This window comes from Peromyscus californicus, unplaced genomic scaffold (genome assembly GCF_007827085.1).
Source record: "Peromyscus californicus insignis strain IS unplaced genomic scaffold, ASM782708v3 Scaffold_6__1_contigs__length_162567912, whole genome shotgun sequence".
Lineage (NCBI taxonomy): Eukaryota > Metazoa > Chordata > Mammalia > Rodentia > Cricetidae > Peromyscus > Peromyscus californicus.
In genome coordinates this window covers 22,588,898-22,608,673 of record NW_026294584.1, presented here as the reverse complement: position 1 = coordinate 22,608,673, position 19,776 = coordinate 22,588,898, and the positions used below count along the sequence as shown (strand labels likewise).

At 42.5% G+C, this 19,776-nt stretch overlaps 1 protein-coding gene across 1 annotated transcript in view; it reads left to right on the top strand.

Moving 5' to 3' along the window:
• Window positions 1-19,776, top strand: part of Asns (asparagine synthetase (glutamine-hydrolyzing)) — a 78,072-nt gene that overhangs the window by 345 nt on the left and 57,951 nt on the right. The gene's annotated exons all lie outside the window — the stretch shown is intronic.

Sequence of the window (19,776 nt, the reverse complement as noted above, 5' to 3'; positions counted from 1 at the left end):
TTTTTTTAGAAATGAGTTTTCATTGATTTCTTGTGAAAGACATGGTTTGGAGTCCCAGGGTGGACATCTTCATATACTCAGGTCCCTTCACCCCTCGAGGAAAAAGAACAGAAGGGAGGTGGTAGAGCCAGTTCAGATCATCTCTGACTAGTGGTTGAGACCCAAGACACGGGGAATGGAGCTGTGTGCACTCTGCATGGGGAACGGAGCTGTGTGCACTCTGCCTGGGGAACGGAGCTGTGTGCACTCTGCCTGGGGAGTGGAGCTGTGTGCACTCTGCCTGGGGAGTGGAGCTGTGTGCACTCTGCCTGGGGAGTGGAGCTATGTGCACTCTGCCTGGGGAGTGGAGCTGTGTGCACTCTGCCTGGGGAGTGGAGCTGTGTGCACTCTGCCTGGGGAGTGGAGCTGTGTGCACTCTGCCTGGGTAATGGGGCTGTGTGCACTCTGCCTGGGGAGTGGAGCTGTGTGCACTCTGCCTGGGTAATGGGGCTGTGTGCACTCTGCCTGGGGAGTGGAGCTGTGTGCACTCTACATGGGGAACGGGGCTGTGTGTACTCTGCATGGGGAATGGAGCTGTGTGCACTCTGCCTGGGGAATGGGGCTGTGTGCACTCTGCCTGGGGAGTGGAGCTGTGTGCACTCTGCCTGGGGAGTGGAGCTGTGTGCACTCTGCCTGGGGAGTGGAGCTGTGTGCACTCTGCCTGGGGAGTGGAGCTGTGTGCACTCTGCCTGGGGAGTGGAGCTGTGTGCACTCTGTCTGGGGAATGGGGCTGTGTGCACTCTGCATGGAGAATGGGGCTGTGTACACTTGGTGCTGTTTTCCATAGACACCACCCTGTAGATGTAATCAACTGTCTTATTAAATAAGAAACACAGAGCCGATTCAGAGAAGAAAGCCAAGAGGTCAGAGCTAAGAGTCTCACCCTTCCTGATTCAACGATCCTCTTCAGCCAAGAGGATCTGTCTTTATATAGTCTAGCTGTTCTGCATTCTCATTGGTTGTAAACCCAAACATGTGACTGCCTCGTCACTGCCTGTATGTACCGCCCTCCAGGTCCTTAAAGGCGTGTGCCACCGCCGCCACGCACTTGCTATGGCTCTAATAGCTCTGACCCCCAGGCAACTTTATTTATTAACATACAATTAAAATCACATTTCAGTGTAAGTAAAATACCACCATACCACCCTCTTTCACAGTCATTGCCTTTGTGTGCACTTGGTGATGTTTCCACAGAGACACCACCCTCTTTTACGGTCATTGCCTTTGTGTGGTGTAATCCAGCTTGCGGTCAGTCCCTGGTCAGGTTCTGGTTGGGAAAGCATCTAGCAAAAGGGTCAGTCTCCTTCAGACCTGAAGCTGTCCTTGTATCCATGAGGGTATTTTTGTTGAGAATGAAAAGCTCCCTGATCAGAATCTCCATTTGTACATTGCCATGTCTATATATTCAATACTTCTCTGCCAATAAGTGTTTCAGGGAGTGAGAAAGCCTTTTTTTTTATTTCATTTTTATGTCTATTAAAGAATAAATATTCTGAAAGGCAAAGGATGTTGGAGGCAATCCTATAGGTCTTGGTTTTGGATTTGATGTCTTCAGTCATGGTGCTGACTTTTGGAATGGGTGTTGGTGGGGGATTTAACACGGGCAAAAGATGCCCAAAAGGAACACACAGCTCAGAGTGACCCTTGGCATGGATCTATTACAGGGTAGAATCCTAAGAGGCCATTGGTCTGATAGTGGGATCTAATAGGAAAGAGTTAAAAGTCAGTGAAAGTATTAATAATTTCTTAGTCATAAGTCTGAACTGTATGATGTAATTTGGTCCTCTCCTGCATCCTGCAATTTTATACAGAGCTGGAAAGCATTCTCCCAGTGAAGCCATCTGTTCCCCAGGCACCATCGCCAGGCAACCAGCTCTTTGGGTCAGTCTCTCACTAGGGAGGTTCTGTAGGAGTCAGGTACCCTGAAAACTGTCTAATTACCTAATTGTCCCAAACCTCATAATGGCCCCAAGAGATAGTTCTTTTACTGCCATTTTAAGGGGAAGGGGAAGTTAAGAGAGGAAGGTCACCTGTAGGGAGAACACAGCTTGTAAGAGGTGGGTGTTTCTGATACTTTCAGTAGAGGAATAGACAACAAAGTACTCACTTAGAGGATTTCTGTGCTAGGTGCACAAATAAAAGTTCAAAATAATTTGCAGACTTTCTTATTCCAAGAAGAAAGAATCAGGGCACAGTTATAATCGACTCAAGGCAGGCCACAATATCGCAATGTGAAAAGTTCAACTTCCAAGTCTGGGGCTCCTTTCTGATCTTCTTGGCACCAAAGGGGTTTGATAGTCCCACTTCTCCAGTTTTGCCATCCACAATATGGACAGCTTCTTCGGTAAGCTCAAGTTGACTCCACTCTGAACCTGTTGCTGTCCTTGGTGGTCAGCTCATGATCCTGGCATCTCCAATATGCTGGAATCACCATAGCAACTGAGGCTGCACCTTCACTGATATCCTTTCCTAACCTCTCACAATGCCAAGCCTCAGCTGATCTCCATGACCTTCACATTAGTACTACCTGGGATACTCTTACACAGTGTTTGCCAAGCTCTGCTGCCAGCTGAGTGTGCAGCCTTGCCCTGCAATGGCCCACAGCTTCTGTGTGCTGATCCAGAAGAAATACTTTTCCAAAGATTTTGCCTTAATGATGCTAGTCTGTTATTAATCACAGCTGATTCTTCAGCCCCAGATGAGCAGTACCTATTATCTCAATAAAGCACAAGCTTCATTTCCAAAGATTTTAAATTCAAATATCACAGGAATGACCTGGATGAAATCTTTGCTTCCCTCTGAAATTCACAAACTATTGTTTGCATTTCTCTCAATATTCTTATTTTTCAAGCTCCCACAGCAAAAGCTCATTTAGCGCTGAACATTCCTAGCCCAAAGTTCCAAATGATTCCAAAAATCCTCCCTAAAACAATATGGTCAGGTCTGCCACAGAAATACCACATGTTCCTGGCACCCATTTCTGCCCTAGTTTGCTTCCTTGTTGCTGTGATAAAAGACTAACCAAAAGCAACTTGGGGACTTGAAGGGGAAAGGGTTGATTTGGCTTCCATGCCCCAGGTCATCATTGGCAGAAGTTGGGGCAGGAACCCGGAAGCAGGAACTGAAGCAGAGACCATGGAAGAATACTGCTTAGTAGTTTGTTCTCCGTGGCCTGTTCAGATTGCTTCTTAATACAACCTGGACCACTTGCCCACAAGTAGTTACTACCTATGGTGGGCTGGGCCCTCCCACATCAATCATTGATCAAGAAAACACCCCATAGACACAGATACAGACCAATATGATAGAGACAATTCGCAGTTGAAGTCCCCTTTTCTTAAGTGACTCTAGTTTGTGTCAAGTTGACCAGTACTATCTAGCACAAGGCATCATATATAATCTCCAACTGGAGGTGCCTTGCTTGGTTGGATCCCCAGCACCAATAGAGAGAAAGGGTGGTTTTGTGGGGAGGGAGAGAGAAAGGCAGAGGGAGAGATAATGAATCATTTAATTGCTTTTTTACAGTTGAGACACTTAGGGCAAGAGCGATAAAGATACTTAATGTCTAGTGATTTATAAGTGGCTGAGGCTGAGTTTTAAACTGGTGTGTTTAATTCTAAAGACAATATCATTTCTACTTTACACACTGGTCTGGCCACATTAGGATGGAGAAATGCATTCAAGTATGTGATCCAAGCCAGGAATCCAGACAGTTTGAATGAGCAAATGGATATTGATCATGCATTCCTGGAGAAAGTGATATTGCCCACACAGGACTTGCTAGCAATTCTTAGGGCTATAGTGGTTTGTTGGCCTAAATGGAGCAGGAGAATATAAATATATACATTGTTTATCTGTGGAATTAACATTTCATGGTGAGTGTGGTTAGGGTTATAAAATCCTTAGGGGGTTGATAATGAAAAGGCTGGGAATGGTTGCTCTAGAGGGACATCACAGAGAGGAGTGTGCTGTGATAAGGCTTTAGCATGTCACTTTGAAGACCCAGTCTCCAAAAGGGGATAGTGGGAGTGACTCTTACTGCATTTTACCTGTAGCTAAAGTTTTCCTGCCTGGCCCAGGGTCAGGGCAAATCTCTCTCACCTGCCAGTCCCACAGCCGCTCAGACCCGACCAAGTAAACACAGAGACTTACATTGGTTACAAACTGTATGGCCGTGGCAGGCTTCTTGCTAACTGTTCTTACAGCTTAAATTAATCCATTTCCATTAATCTATACCTTGCCACATGGCTTGTGGCTTACCAGCATCTTCACATGCTATTTGTCATCGTGGCAGCTGGCAGTGTCTCTCTGACTCAGCCTTTCACTTCCCAGCTTTATTCTCTTCCTTGTCCCTCCTACACTTCCTGCCTAGCCAATGGCCAATCAGTGTTTTATTTATTGACCAATCAGCAACACACTTGACATACAGAACATCCCACAGCATTTATCCCATTAGGATAAATGATGTTTCTCTTTAGACTATTCTAGACTTGTTCCTAGCAGGAACAAGTTCTTTTAGCTACAAGTCTGTCCTGATGGTCTGGTTGGGCAGTCCTTAGATGGGTGGCTGAAGTTCTTGAATTCCAACCATTTACTATAAAGGGGGGAAATATACTTGCAAGAAATTACAAGTCTGTTTCTCAAGGTAAGGGAGAGTTAGCTGAGGCAGAGAGTAAGAAGGATTGCAGAAGCAAACCACAGCTACAGGTACAGTAAGAAATTTTAGCTCATTTTAATTCCCCTTATCCATGTGGTGGGCTTTATATGCAGCACCAGCAACACCTTGAAGGGAATTCAACTTTTCAGGAGCGACGTGAACTTACCGGGTGAGAAAGTAGTTTATGAGACTCGTGTGTGTGTGTGTGTGTGTGTGTGTGTGTGTGTGTGTGTGTGTGTGTGTGTGTGTGATGTTTTCAAACTTGAGAAGCACAGCTCTAGGCCAGGGTGTTCAGCCTTGGAGTCTTAGAATCAGCTGGAGAAATTAGGAACTGAGATTTCTAGGTTCTAGTCGAGGAGCATAGATCCAGCGCTTGCTTGGAAAAGCTTTGTAGACATGGATGTAGATGAGTGGTTAGCTTTCAGGCAAGAATAGATCATTCTGCTGTTTATGGAGTCTGCCTTCAGAGTGCGTTTGGAAGAAGTCAGGACAAAGGGAGATAGCAGAGAGGAAGGAAGCCTCCCATAAGTTTCCCATAATGCAGAGCAGAATAGACCAGGGTGTTCCTCCTTCCTTGTGCTTCTGAGCTTTCTTTGGAGATAGGAAAGAGATTTCAATGGCCTCACACACTGTGCCCTTTCTCCATCCTTGTCATTGCTCTCGAATGCTCAAGGCTATTAGGAGTAGCAGCATTTTAAGAAAATCAAGTTGCAGTGGCAGCATCGTAAAGATAGATTCTCTTATAGCCAGGCAGTGATTCAGGCCTGCAATGCCAGCACTTGGTAGACAGAGGCAGGAGGAGTGGCACAAGTTCAAGGCCAGCCTGGTCTGTGTAGCCGGTTCCATGCTTATAATATAATGAGACACTAAAAGAAAAAAAAATGGAAGGAAGGAAATAAAGAGGTTATTAAATTGCCTCTTAGGGCACCACAATTCTTTGTCTTTTGTGATCAAATACTACCAGTTGTTTTCTGCCACCTGAAGCAGCAATGGTTTCAAGTAGAGGAATCAGTCAAAGAGAATTAGGAACACAGAGAAGGGATGGAGTTTGGGACTGATTTGGGACAGCAAATGGTGAAGAAATGGATGTGGTAGATGAAGTTGTTTGGTGGTGTAGTAGCTATGGTTTGTTAAATGAGGGATTATTTGATAGTTTCAGCTTAAATAAAATTTGGTTTGTTATATGGTTAGTAGTTTGCATTTCATTTAAAGCTCAGATTGCTTTTCTTTCTTGAAATTATATAATGTTTTGGTGGGTTTTTTGTTTTTGTTTTTTCATTTGTTTGGTTTTGGTTTTTCAAGACAGGGTTTCTCTGTGTAGCCCTGGCTGTCCTGGAACTCACTCTGTAGACCAGGCTGGCCTTGAACTCAGAGATCCATCTGCCTCTGCCTCCTAAGTGCTGGGATTAAAAGCGAGCATCACTATTCACTGCCTGGTCTGAAATCACATAGTATTTTTTTTTATAGCTAACTTTTCAGAATTCTGGGACTGCAGGTCCGTTGTCACATTACTACAGTGACTGTCTCACTGAGAGGTCTGAATTTAACGTATCATCTTGGTCCTGAATCATCAAAGATGGGATGCTTACTCATTTCTGAATGGCTAGAAATTCAGTGGTCGCAGGTGCCTTGGAAAAAGACATAAATTCTTAGTCATCCTCAGTACTTTTGACTTTTGGGATATACAATTCTTTGTTGTGGTAGGGGCTTCCCTGTTCATTGTGGAATGTTAGTAGCATCCCAACCCCGGTGGGTGCCAGTGTCCCATTCACAGTTATGATATGTAAAATATCTTCAGACATTGGCAATTATTCCCTGGGAGGCAGAGTTGCCCTAGGCTGAGAGGTACTCAACTAAGGCTTTAGAGAAACGGAATATTTCTTTCGTCTAGTAAGAGAACTCTTCAAGGAGACCCTGACTTTCTTTCAAGAGGCTTTGGTCTTAAGAACAGGAATTAGTGGACAGTCCACACACAGCTTTTCTTGTGCTACTTCAGGTATGGACTGTTCATTAGACGGTTTGCATGAAATCAACTACGATGTTAGAGAGTGCAAAGAACAGAATGTTTGTGTCCCACCATCTCCATTCATAAGTCGAAATCATAACCCCCAAGGTGATGCTTATAGAAGGCAGTGAAGTCAGAAACCCCACTTATATGGTAGTATTTCCTTCTTTTATTTTTAGCCCTTAGAAGATACCTGCTTAAAGCTTTTGTGGGCTATTGTATTTACTTTTCCAATGTTTGCCAGTGCCACAGAAGAATATGTTCCCTTCTCTGGACCATTCTGGAGGACTTAGAGGTTACCTCAACAGATAGTCCATGATAGATCCACTTTAGCATACACATCTTTATAAGCTTTTGGTTGCTGTATGAGCATGTCAAGGTTATTAAAGACTGAACAGATTTAATGTGAAGTTATTTTGACTCAGTAATAAGCAACTACTTTGGAGCTGTTCTCAATTCCCTTGAGCTTGTACTCTGAGTCCGTATCTCTGCACTGGGCACCCTGCACTGACCTGTAGAGCTGAATTGAGAAAGCTTCACTTCTAAGACTGAAATCTTGTGTAAATGTCTCTGAAGTCCAACCCTAACCCACAACTACACAGAGAATGAAATCATGGGGAATGTAATGCCCTTTCAGCTAAATTAATCCAGCAAGAAGCTACCACAGATGAGGTCAGGCTTGCAGTTGACTTTAGAAATGAAGATGACAGCATCTGTGGGAAAACTGGAACCAGTAGAAAGGGTCATTTCCACACTTCTGTTTGAACTTTTTTTTTTTAAATAGACTTAAGCTTTGGATTGCTTTCTTTGGAGTAAAACAGATGACTGTTGACAAGATTGTTTGTGAGTTACAGAAATTATCCCCTCTCTAGATTTCCAGTTCTCCTCTTTCTCCCATTTAGTCTTGGCTACCACATCAGACATGAGCATGCTTTGTCTTGTGTCAGTATTGAATATCATGACTCTTTGGCAGCAAGCAGACTGTAACTGCTCCAGGGTTGTCAAATAGATGCATCAATACTTTTTCCTTAGCTGTGTCAATACCATTAATTATGTTCTAAGCTGCTTCTCCTTCGCTCTTACTGTTCTAAGATAATTTTGGTCATTGCCCTTCTTTTCTCTGGAAGGTCTGCACACTACACCAGGATTTTTTCTGGTGTCTTCATCTCATTTCTTGGAGCACTTCCTGTTTACTGAAACTCTTCTTCCGGTAACTCCCAGGTCCCTACCTTTCCCTTGCCCTGTTCCTTCCTCCTCAACCTCTTTTGCCTTCTTTGAGCACTACATTCCAGGCTCCTGACTTTTCCTTTTCTCTTTTGTTCTGCGTTGGTCATAACATATTATTTTAAGGGAAGAGATTAACATTCTAGTGATTTGTGATTTACAAAGTAATAGTCCCATAATTTGATGACACTATCTTATGTATAGTGTTAATAAAGTCTTTAATAATCTTAAATGCCTTGAAATAATCTACTGATGGTTATTAATTAACAATCCAAATTTTCAAACGAGGAAACTAAGTTCCTGTCTGGAAAGCTCAGAATTTTTCTCTTACCAGTTAGTAAGTGGATTTGAGCTGGGGAATGCTTGAATTAGAAGCTACTGTCATAATAATTACAGTTTGCTGCTGACTAACAACGAGCTTGTCTCCCTCTTATCAGACTTACATACACTCTGGCACATTCAAGGACATACCTGTGTGTTCCGCTATCATTTCCAACGTAACTCATATAAACCCACACGAGTCACATCAATATTACCAACTGTTTAACTCCAAATCCCACCTGCTGTTTACTTTGTTCTTATATTTTATTCTTCAGAAGTTTCCAAATCTAGAAGCACCTGTGGGCACTGTGTCCTGTGCTGCCCACATCTAGCTTGTCACCCTCTCATCTACAAGTGTGGTTAGAGGTAACTCTGTATCACTGAGGTTCCTGGCATCATTTCACATCTTCTTCTGACCTCTTGCCACTTTTCTTTCCAAAGCACATTTGGCTTTCCACACTGCTGTTATCTATTAGATCTATATCTATCTATATGCCATATATACATTCCTGTGAGCTTGCTTTAAAATCTTCTTTAGCTCCAGCTTTGAACACAGAGTAAATTTTAATATCTGTGCTATGCCAACCAAGGCTCCTAACAATTGCCCCAGCCAGTTTTGCAGTCAACTATTTTTTTTATTTTATTTTATTTTATTTTTTTATTTGTTTATATATTTTATTTTATTTTTTTTAGTTTGATTAGTATAATGAAATTGACAAAGAAATTTAACCATTACAATGAATAAATATTGTGGAATATAATCCACACATCTAATTGAAGGGTAAAGTTTTATATCCATCTACAAGGTATTGTAGAAGGACAGATGGATCCTAGAAGTGAATCAGTATTTTTTTTTTCTTCTTATCATTTTGCAATACAATTCAGCTCCACATATCAGCCACGGATTCCCCCGCTCTCCCCCCCTCCCGTCCCCCCCCTCCCCCCAGCCTCCCCCATTCCCATCTCCTCCAGGGCAAAGCCCCCCCCCCCCAGACCGAGATCAACCTGGTAGACCCAGTCCAGGTAGGTCCAGTCCCCTCCTCCCAGGCTGAGCCAAGCAATCCTGCACAGGCCCCAGGCTTCAAACAGCCAACCCATGCAATGAGCACAGGACCCGGTCCCACTGCCCGGATGCCTCCCAAACAGATCAAGCCAATCAACTGTCCCACCCATTCAGAGGGCCCGATCCAGTGGGGACCCCTCAGCCATTGGTCCATAGTTCATGTGCTTCCATCCATCTGGCTATTTGTCCCTGTGCTTTATCCAACCCTGGTCCCAACAACTCTCGCTCATATAAACCCTCCTCATTCTCGCTAATTGGACTCCCAGAGATCCACCCAGGGCCCAGTCATGGCTCTCTGCATCCAGATCCCTCAGTAGTTGGACGAGGCTTCTAGCACGACAATTAGGGTGTTTGGCCATCCCATCACCAGAGTAGGTCAGTTCGGGCTGTATCTCGACCATTGCCGGCAGTCTGTTGTGGGGGTATCTTTGTGGATTTCTGTGGGCCTCTCCAGCACTTTGCTTCTTCCTATTCTCATGTTGTCTTCATTTACCATGGTCTCCTATTCCCCGTTCTCCCTCTCTGTTGCTGATCCAGCTGGGATCTCCCGCTCCCCCAAGCTCTCCCTCCCTCGACCCTCGCCCTTCACTGCCCCGACCCATGTCCAGGCTGTTCATGCAGATCTCACTCCATTTCTCTGTCACTGGGCGATCCCTGTGTCTTTCTTGGGGTCCTGTTTTCCAGGCAGTCAACTATTTTTTATTCATAAGCACATTGGTTATATTTTTCAGATGGATATAGATGCTGTTGAGATTCAGAAAATATAAACTTATTTCCAAAGTTGGCAGCAATCACTTTGACGTCTTAGTCACATACATTTTCAGTCTGTCTTAATTTGGGTTTCTATTGCTATAAAAAGACACCATGATCATGGCAACACTTATACAGGAAAACGTGTAAATGGGGCTGGCTTACAGTTTCAGAGATTTAGTCCTTGTCATCATGGCGAGAAGCATGGCAGTGTGCAGGCAGACATGGTGCTGGAGAGGGAGCTGAGAGGTTTACATCTTGATCCACAGGCAGCAAGAAGTGAACTGGCTTGAGCTTCTCAGACCTCAAAGCCTGCCCCCCAAAGTAATACACTTTCTTAAGAAAGGCCACACCTACTCCAAAAAGGCCACACCTCCTAATAGTGCCACTCCCTATGGACCAAGCATTCAAACACATGAGTCTATGGGGCCATTCCTATTCAAACCACCACATTCCACTCCCTGGCCCCCAAAGGCTTGTAGCTATAACAAATGCAAAATACATTTAGTTCAACTTCAAAAGTGCCCGTAGTCTATAATAGTCCCAAACTTATTTAAAATCCAAAGTTCGAAATCTCTTAAATGTAATCCCCTTTAAAATCAAAATCAAAAAGCAGATCATATACTTCCAACATACAATGGCACAGGATGATATACATTACCATTCCAAAGAGAGGAAAGGGACCAAAGCAAAACCGAAAACCAGCTGGGCAAACTCCAGAGTCTGCATTTCTATGTCTGATGTCAAAGCACTCTTCAGATCTCCAACTCCTTTCAGCATTGTTGACTGTAGCACACTTCTCTCTCTTGGGCTGGGTCCACTCCCTATTTGCAGCTCTCTTGTTAACGGTACCCCATGGCCCTGGCATCTCCAATATCTTGGAGTTTCCAAGGCAATCCAGGCTTCAGCTTCACAACTTCATGGAATGGACTCTCTAAGCCTCTGTTCAGGGACATCCCTGACACCCAAGTCTGGCCTCAAGAGCTTTCCTTAGTCTAAGAGGGAGATTTCATAACCCCTGGTGTTCAAATTTTTAAAGGTCTTATAATAAAAAAATCTGGAGCAAGATATTGGGGTAAATGCTGAAAGAGCAGAGAGACAAAGGAACAAGCCACTGCTATGTCTCACCTCACCAACTCCATGAATCCTCTGACTGAATTCCTCTAAGTCCTCACCCGAAAGGCTCTATCCAAAAAAAGGCCTCTAGCTGAAAGGGATGCTTCTGCCAAAAAAAGCCTTTAGTTCCTATCTCCTCATGCCTTATGCACCTTTCTCCTCCCAGCCATCACTTCCTGGGATTAAAGACATGTGTGCTTCCCAGTACTGGGATTAAAGGTGTGTGCCACCACTGCCTAACTCTGTTTTCTCTCCTAGACTGAGTCAATCTCATGTAGTCCAGGGTGGCTTTGAACTTACAAAGATCCAGATGGATCTCTGCCTCCTGAGTGCTAGGATTAAAGGTGTGTGTGCCACCACTGCCTGGCATCTATGTTTAATCTAGTGGCTTGTTCTGTTTTCTGATCTTCAGTCAAATTTTATTAGGGTACACAATATATCACCTAAAGCTAGAGCCATGTGACTGAAGCTGCCAAGTTCTGCTGTTTGCTGGGGCTAGAACATGGTCATTTTCTTCAATTAAATCTTTACCAGCATTCTATTTTTGATAGCTTCCTTTGATGTCTAAGCTTGGATGTCCTGAAACTCACTTTGTAGACCTGGCTAGCCTTGAATTTAGAGATCAATTTGCCTCTGTCTCCTGATTGCTAGGATTAAAGATGTGTACTACCATGCCTGGACCTAATCTGTTCTTTAATTCCTTTTTACAAGTTGGAAGCTTAGCTGGGTGGGGGTCTTGCCCTAATTACCCCTTTATTCCATTTAATATCAGGCTTTTCTTTAATCTATTTCCTTGAACATAGAACTAAGTTCTATTCCACTTCCTGGTGCCCCTTTTCTCCTCAAGTTGTATGTTTTGTATTTTTCCTTGCTTAGCTTACTCCTTTTCATTATAGATCTTTATAACAGTGACCACTAAAAATCACACAACAGAGTCAACACTAGGCTGTTTTGAGATTCTTATGTCAATGCAATTAATGTAAAACTCTTCACTTTAGCCTTAGGCAGACTTTTCAGACAAGGGCAAAAAGCAGCCCCATTCTTCACCAAAATATTACAAGAATGATCTCTATGCCACATATTAATATTCTTCTCCTCTGTAACCTCTTGAGCCAAGCCTCACAGTTCAAATCACCCTCAGTACCACTGTCTTCCATGTTCCTACTAGTATGGCCCATTAAGCCTTACTTAAAATGTTCAACTGCTTTTCTAAACTAAAGTCCCAAAATCCAAATTCCTGTAAACAAAAGCATGGTCAGGCCTATCACAGAAATATCCCAGTCCCTGGTACCAACTTTATTTTAGATTGGTTTTCTATTGCTGTGAAGAGACACCATCACCATGGCAACTCTTAAAAATAAAAACATTTAGTTGAAGTTGGCTTATAGTTTCAGAGATTTAGTCCATTATCATCATTGGCAGGAAGCATGGCTGCATGCAGGCAGATATGATGCTGGAGAAGAAGTTGAGAGTCATACATCTTGATTTACCAGACAGCAGGAAGTAAACTGGCTTGAACTTCTGAAATCTCAAAGCCTGCCCCAACAGTGACTTCACTTCCTTCAAAGTCATACCTCCTACTAGTGCTACTCCCTATGGGCCAAGAATTTAAACACATGAGTCTATGAGGGTCATACCTATTCAAACCACTACACAGTCCATGGTGACTTTGTCAGTCAGACTTTTCCTCACGGTGACAAATACCTAAGGAAACAACTTCAAAGGAAGAATTTCTTTTCCCTCTTTTTTTTAGAGCCTAGTTCATGGTTGACTTCATTTCTGTGATGTGGTGAGACAGAACATCATGGCAGGAGAGTGTGGTGGAATAGAGATAACCTGGGGAAAGAATGAGGGACTGATACACCATTCTAGGGCATGTTGACAGTCACCTACTTCTTCCAGCAAGGCCCACCTCCTACACTCACCCATCAAAATGTTGTTGTATTACAAATCTACCCAAGGAGTAATAAGCACATTGATGAGGTCAGAGACCTGAAAATCTGTTTCCCAAAGTCCATCATTAGTCAGAAACTAAGACCTCAATCTATCACCTTATGGGGAGGTATCTCAGATTCAAAACATGACAGTTACTTTAAAAGTACACAATATTCATGCAAGGTTACACTTTTTTTTGGTTTGGAAGGAAAGTCATTCTCATAATATGAATATGATCAAGTAAATTATGTTTTCATTAAATATTTCTTCTAAGTTTCAGTGTTTAATGATTCAAAGTCACTTTTTTAGTGAAAGCTGTTAGAAGCTATCGATTTAGCCATGTGATGGATGATAAATTTGATTAAATTTGGTACTTAGGAGAAGAAGGATGGAAGATTGTATGGGAGGAAGCTACTAGTTCCAAAGTCTGTATAGAGTAAGGAGATATTTTATTCATTATTCTCAATAACTTAAATGAAGTAGTTTTTAAAAACATTTCTGGCTTTTATAACAGACAGCAATAAGAGGATTATGAAACAGACATACTGTAGAAACTGGATTTTGTTGTCATCTGGAAGAGAAGGGAGATGAAATTATTTTTCTATTTAATGAAGCCCCAACCCAACTCTTTAGGCAGCACCATCAGGACAGCATCCTCTGCTTGGTCCAAGGGAGGTAGTGAGCAGAGACTGGGGAAGGCAGGCTGTGGACTCCAGATGTGGGCTCCAGCCTCATGCATATTTGTGGTAATCATCTGACCTTCAACAAATCAAAACTCTGATGCTTATTCATTTATTTACTTTGTCTTCCAAAAGGGGATAAAATACAAAGTTGTGGTGAGATATGTAAGAAGTCAGGTAATTTACAAGGAATTTGTAAGGTCCACTTGCTTTTCTCTAGGGTCATGTTTCTAAATTCTTCCTCTATGTGTAGTACTTCAATCTCTAGGACTAGATACATCTGTAAAGCTGATTTAGGCCACTTAGTTGATAAGTATGGAAACTCAGAGGCATCTTGTAGGTTATTTGCAGTTACATTGTTAATCCCAAAGGTGCAGAGAGAAAGACCACCAACCCAAATCATCATGAACAAGCTTTTTTTTCCCCTATTTGTGTAGATGGGCTGCATCACTCTTTAGGTGGGATTCAAGAGATTACCACTGGACATGGGGGAGATAAGGGATTTTATAGCTCAGGGATAGAGGGTTTCCAGATGGGGAATTTGGCAGGTAGAATAGACAGGGTTACAGACCCAGAACATAACAAGGTGGTCATAAGAAGCTAGTCATAACAAACTTTTGAAACAAAGATGGGGTTATAAGATAGTCCTCACAATTTTTTGAAACAAAGACAAAGTTGCTGTTTCCTGGAAGAGGCAGTACAGAACCATTTGTAGTTACAGGTGGAGCATAGCCCAATCCTTGAGAAACAGATTTAATCATAAATAGCAATGAATCTAGTTTGTCTTTACCATAAGATGGCTTTTATACCTAAGATGGAGTTAGGTTTGTTCATCATTCTCTGCTTGTCTTATGTGTCCCTGTCAAATCCTTGGGAGGGTATCAGCATTCTATTCTTTATCTGGGAAACAAAATTTGTAACACATCAAAAGATGCTTGGCCTGTTAATAAAGTATACCTCTTTGGTTAGCACAGAAAGAACAATTTTTTTAAGGCTGTATAACCTTGATATGCCAGCAGATATTATAGATAGCCATTTTGTCTGCTATGCCAAGGAGTTTCCTTTTGATCTAATATTCCAGCCTTCTGTTGAGGATAAGGGGCGATGTATTTTCTTAACTACTTCCTGCTGAAATTGTGAGGCCACTGTCAGGGCCCAGGAAGGTTGGGATGTTTGTCAAAGACAGGGAGGGGATTGGGACAATGGGACATTTATCAGAAGCATCTGGTTTCCTGACCCAGCTGAAGAGACAGGGAGCAGTCACATTGACTGCACTGGTTTACATCAGCTTTCAGCAAATCCAGAGCTCCCCATTTTTGTAGGACTATCTGGGGCTGGCATGCTGTAGGTCACCTTTGGAGCAGTTTGTAGTCTGGACTGATTTCTGGATGGTGGAACTCTGCCAAGACAGATAAAGACTAGGAACCAAAGTTAAAGTTAAAGAACTTAAAGGAAACTTATATTTGAATCTTCCACCTCAGAAACAGGCAGTAGGCAGGGAAGCTTGGGCTGCTAATTGACAGGAGTACTTATCCAGAGTCCATTTGATCTGTGAGAGATGGATTTAAGTTTTATGATTTTCTTGACTCCCATTTTTTTATATTACCATTGTTTGTAATCTATATTGAAATCCATAAAACACCTGGAGTAGACTCATGACTTTGAGTCATTACAAAAGTTATGACTTTAGGTTAAAAGGCATGAATATTGTTTTTTGGTCCAGAAGGCTGGGTGTATATTGGACAGAGATGATTTTAGCGTGATGAGAAGCATCTTTAAGTCTATACTTAGAAGACAACCAAGGTTAGCACATTTTGGAGACTTGCCCAGAACTGTAGACATTGATGGATAAGGTCTTTGTTTTAAGATTACCAGCCTGGTCTACAGAGTGAGATCCAGGAAAGGTGCAAAGCTACACAGAGAAACCCTGTCTCAAAAAATTACCTATGTAGCTTTCTAATTATTAACCTTGTGTTATAAGCTTTAAGTCAACTTTTGTTACAGATTCTACAAATTTTTAACCATATTCAATAAACTTACAAACTCCTGAGATACAGAAAGTTCATATAATAGTCTTACACATATTGAAATAAAGTTTATATCTTAGTAAAAGTTTTAGACAGTTACATGAAACCAATATTCTAATTTTTTTAGCCTTTCTGCCTTGCTCTTTTTCATCTGTCACAAAATCAGGTGGGTTTCCTAACGTAAGACAGAAACTTTCCAACTCCAGAGCCAGCCTTTCAATGCAGCAGAACAGCATAAAACATGATTTCAACACTATCCATATACAAAAGACATTTGAATCCTTCTAAGCTGAATCCAGTGAACAGAAAGCTCAGAGATAGGAATTCTGAGCCTTGGCTATCCAAGTAGCCATAGCAAGTGGCAGCAGCAGATTTGGGCCTAGGTGTGGGTGGGAGTGCATAAAGCTGCCCAGGGTGGCATACTAGGAAGAGGGTGTCTGCATTGTTCCAGCCTAGCAGCATGGGATTGGTGGCAGTTAGAGCTTGGTCTGGCTCCCAAGTCCACCTGTAACTGGAGAAGATTAATGGGGACACAGAAATACAAACAAGGAGTGGAGACAGCAAAAATGAAGCCAATACACAGAACACAAGATGTACCAGAGATGGAGACAGGAAAAACAAAGCCAATACAACAACAGGGACAATGACAACAACAGTTGGGGTCATTCAGAGATTCACCAGTTCAGCCAAAGAAGAGTTTTGTTTTGTTTTTGACACAAATAGGAGGCTTTTTCTCAACTGTTTCCCTGTATAACCCAGGTGCCAGGAACCCACCAGAGACTTCCTAAGTGTCAGGTTTCCCTGGTTCAGGTAGGCCAGGCCTCTCCAATTCCTACCCAGGCTCCCAGTAATGCCTGATGTCCTATCCAATCTCAAGGAATGTCCTCAGGGTTCCTTGGCTCTTTTGTGCAGCCTAGTCATTGAAACTCTGTCAATGGGCATTCATATGCTAGACCTCTCTGATTTGTCAGATCCCAGTCTCACCATGGTGTCCCCAGCATCCCAAGGTGAGTCAGAAAAAGGACTAGTGACTCTGGCCAAACTCCCAAGTAACAGGATGAGTGTGTGATATTTTGCTTATTGCCATGGATGGGGGGGCGATGTTGGATCTCATCAGAATCCCCAACATCCTCAAATGGGAATCCCACAGAACCAGAATGGAACCAGATATCACAGAAAAAGTTTCTATGACTTGCCAGAGGAGGTCTCCATAAAAAGGTGCTTCCTGTTTTCTTTTTTTGATGCAGCAATTTACTCAGGCAGTCCACTGAACTGAAGGCATGACTCAGAGCCTTGGAATGTCTCCAAGGGGAGCAGCCTGTAGGGAGCAGCTCTTCAGTCTTGGAGGGCTGAAGGGAAGGGTCCAGCCTCTGTATTTCTGAATTTGGGTTAGGGTCTTGATATCGCTGGGGCATCTAAACATTAATCCCAAAGATGAAGGGAGAAAGACCACCAACCCAAATCATCATGGCCAAATTAATTAAAGCAAGCAATTAATTAAAACAAGTTTTTTATTTGTGTACATGGGCTGCCTTCCCTTAAGGCATGGTTCAAGAACTCATCATTAGACATGGGGAAGATAACAGCTCAAGGGTAGGGAGTTTCCAAATGGGGGATTTGGAAGGCAAAATAGGCAGGGTTACAAGAGCATATCAAGCTAGTCATAACAACCTTTTGAAACAAAAGTAGGGTTGCAAGATGGTCATTACAACTTTTTGGAGCAAAAACATGATTACAAAGTGGTTGTAAGGTGGTCAGAGAAAAGTGATCTGGACAGCAGGTGACCATAATAACCTTTTGAAACAAAGGCATGGTTGCCATTTCCTATAACAGGCAGTACAGAGCTGTTTGTAGTTAAAGTTACAAGTAGGGCATAGCCCAATCCTTGAGAAACAGGTTTACTCATAAACAGGTATGCATCTAGTTTGTCTTTACTGTAAGATGGCTTTTAAGCCCAAGATGGAGGCAGGCTGACTCATCAATATTAAAGAGGCTCTAAGGCCAGTACCCCATTTAATGCTTTTCTTCCTTTCCAGAATGGATTTCATTTTCTATCTGTGAAGAAATCAGACACCAGCAAGTAATACTGAGATTAAAAAAATGTTTTAGATGTAATAAATATTTAGATGCCTACTTAATGCCAGAGGTGTACTGAGAGCTTCAGATAAAGTAAATTCTTTACTTGAAGTGCTTCTGCCTGATGTGAGACATAGATTTAGCTCAAGGACTATGGGCAGGTTAGTCTAAAAGAATAGAAACAGAGTTCTAAGTACTTCAGACAAGAGAATAAATGGAGAGATGCATCCTACCTGGGGATGGAATAAAGTTTCATTACAGAATTTATTTTGTGAGCCACTGTCACAGACTTCAAAAGTCAGTACTACTGTCTGTCAAGGATTGTCTGTCTGGTGAATTTAATGCCAATCCATAAAACAGCAGGTCTGTATCAGGTGCCACATCCTCCTGTCTCTGAGAACAGGAGAAGGAATAACAGCGAGTAATGTGCAGACACAGAGAGAAAACCACATGCAGGAAATTAAAACAATTCTAGGCAGTCATTTTCTCTAAAGGATATATAAACAAAAGCAGACACAGTATCATTTGTGCTGCTGTGAACAGGAGGCCTCTGAACAGCTGGCTGGGTCTCATTGTTCTCTCTAAATCCTCTGTTACTCATTCACACTGCTTTCTGGCAGTCAGAACATACATATGGCTTTGTTCACACCCTCTTTCTACTTCTCTGTCCTTTGCTTTACTTCTCCCTCTCCTCATTATCTTCCCTACCCCCTGCATGGCCTTTGAAGTGCTGTGGAGTCCCATTAGAATGAGGAAGTTGTCATGGGCTCCAACTACCCAGACTAGCAGAACATGGGAAGTTGTGGGAGACTGAGAACAGATTGGGAACACCTGAGAGAGGCTGCTGGTCCCCTAGTGCAAGTTGTAACTATTTCCTATCATCTCTGCTCTACAACTTGGAGCTGTTTGTCTCAGACATCAGGTCAGAGTGCTCACTGCTATTGACCATCAGAAACTTCAAGGGAGCTTATAAACGTGTCATCCACTAGACATGGAACTCTTGGTTGGAGGCCAAGTCTGGCAGTGTTTTATAACACTACAAGCTTGTTTCTCTGGTGTGCAGGCAGAGCTGAGAACCACAGGAGTGAATTCAATTTGTAAAATTTTCATTCCAGAATTAATTTTGTGAGCCATTTGTTGCATGAATCTTAGAGAGTCTTATTAACAAAATCAAACCTGAGGCAAGTTATTGGGGTGAAATGCTGGATGGTCAGAGAGACAGAACAAGCCACAGCTATCTCACCTCGCCAGATCCTCAGCTGGTCTTGTTTCCTCAGACTGGAAGCTTCTGTGTCCTCAACCCAATGGCTCTCAGCTGAACTGCTGCTCTAAAGCCTGAAGCTTAGCCAGCTAAAAGCTTGTAGTTTCTGGTCCTCATGCCTTATATATCTTTCTGCCTTCTACCACCACTCCCTGGGATTAAAGGCTCACTTTCTGGGATTAAAGGCGTGAGTCACCATGCTTGGCTGTTTCCAATGTGGCCTTGAACTCACAGAGATCCAGAGGGATTTCTGTCTCTGGAATGCTGGGATTAAAGGCGTGAGTGCCACCATTTTCTAGCCTCTGTATCTAGTGGCTGTCTGTTCTCTGACCCCAGATAAATTTATTAGGGTACACAATATTTTGGGGAATACAATACCACCACATTTCCCCTTTTTTGTCTAACACATTTCCCCTTTTTTGTCTAGAATTTAAAAAAAGCTTATAACTAATACAAGAAAAATTATATCCAATAAGTCAAGATTACATTAACAATGTCTAGTCCATTAACATTTGACAAATTCAGGCAAAAAACTCCATTAATATATAACAATATCCAGTCCAGTAACATTTGGTAAACTCAGACAAAAAAATTTCATTACTTATCTTATTTAAAACAAGTA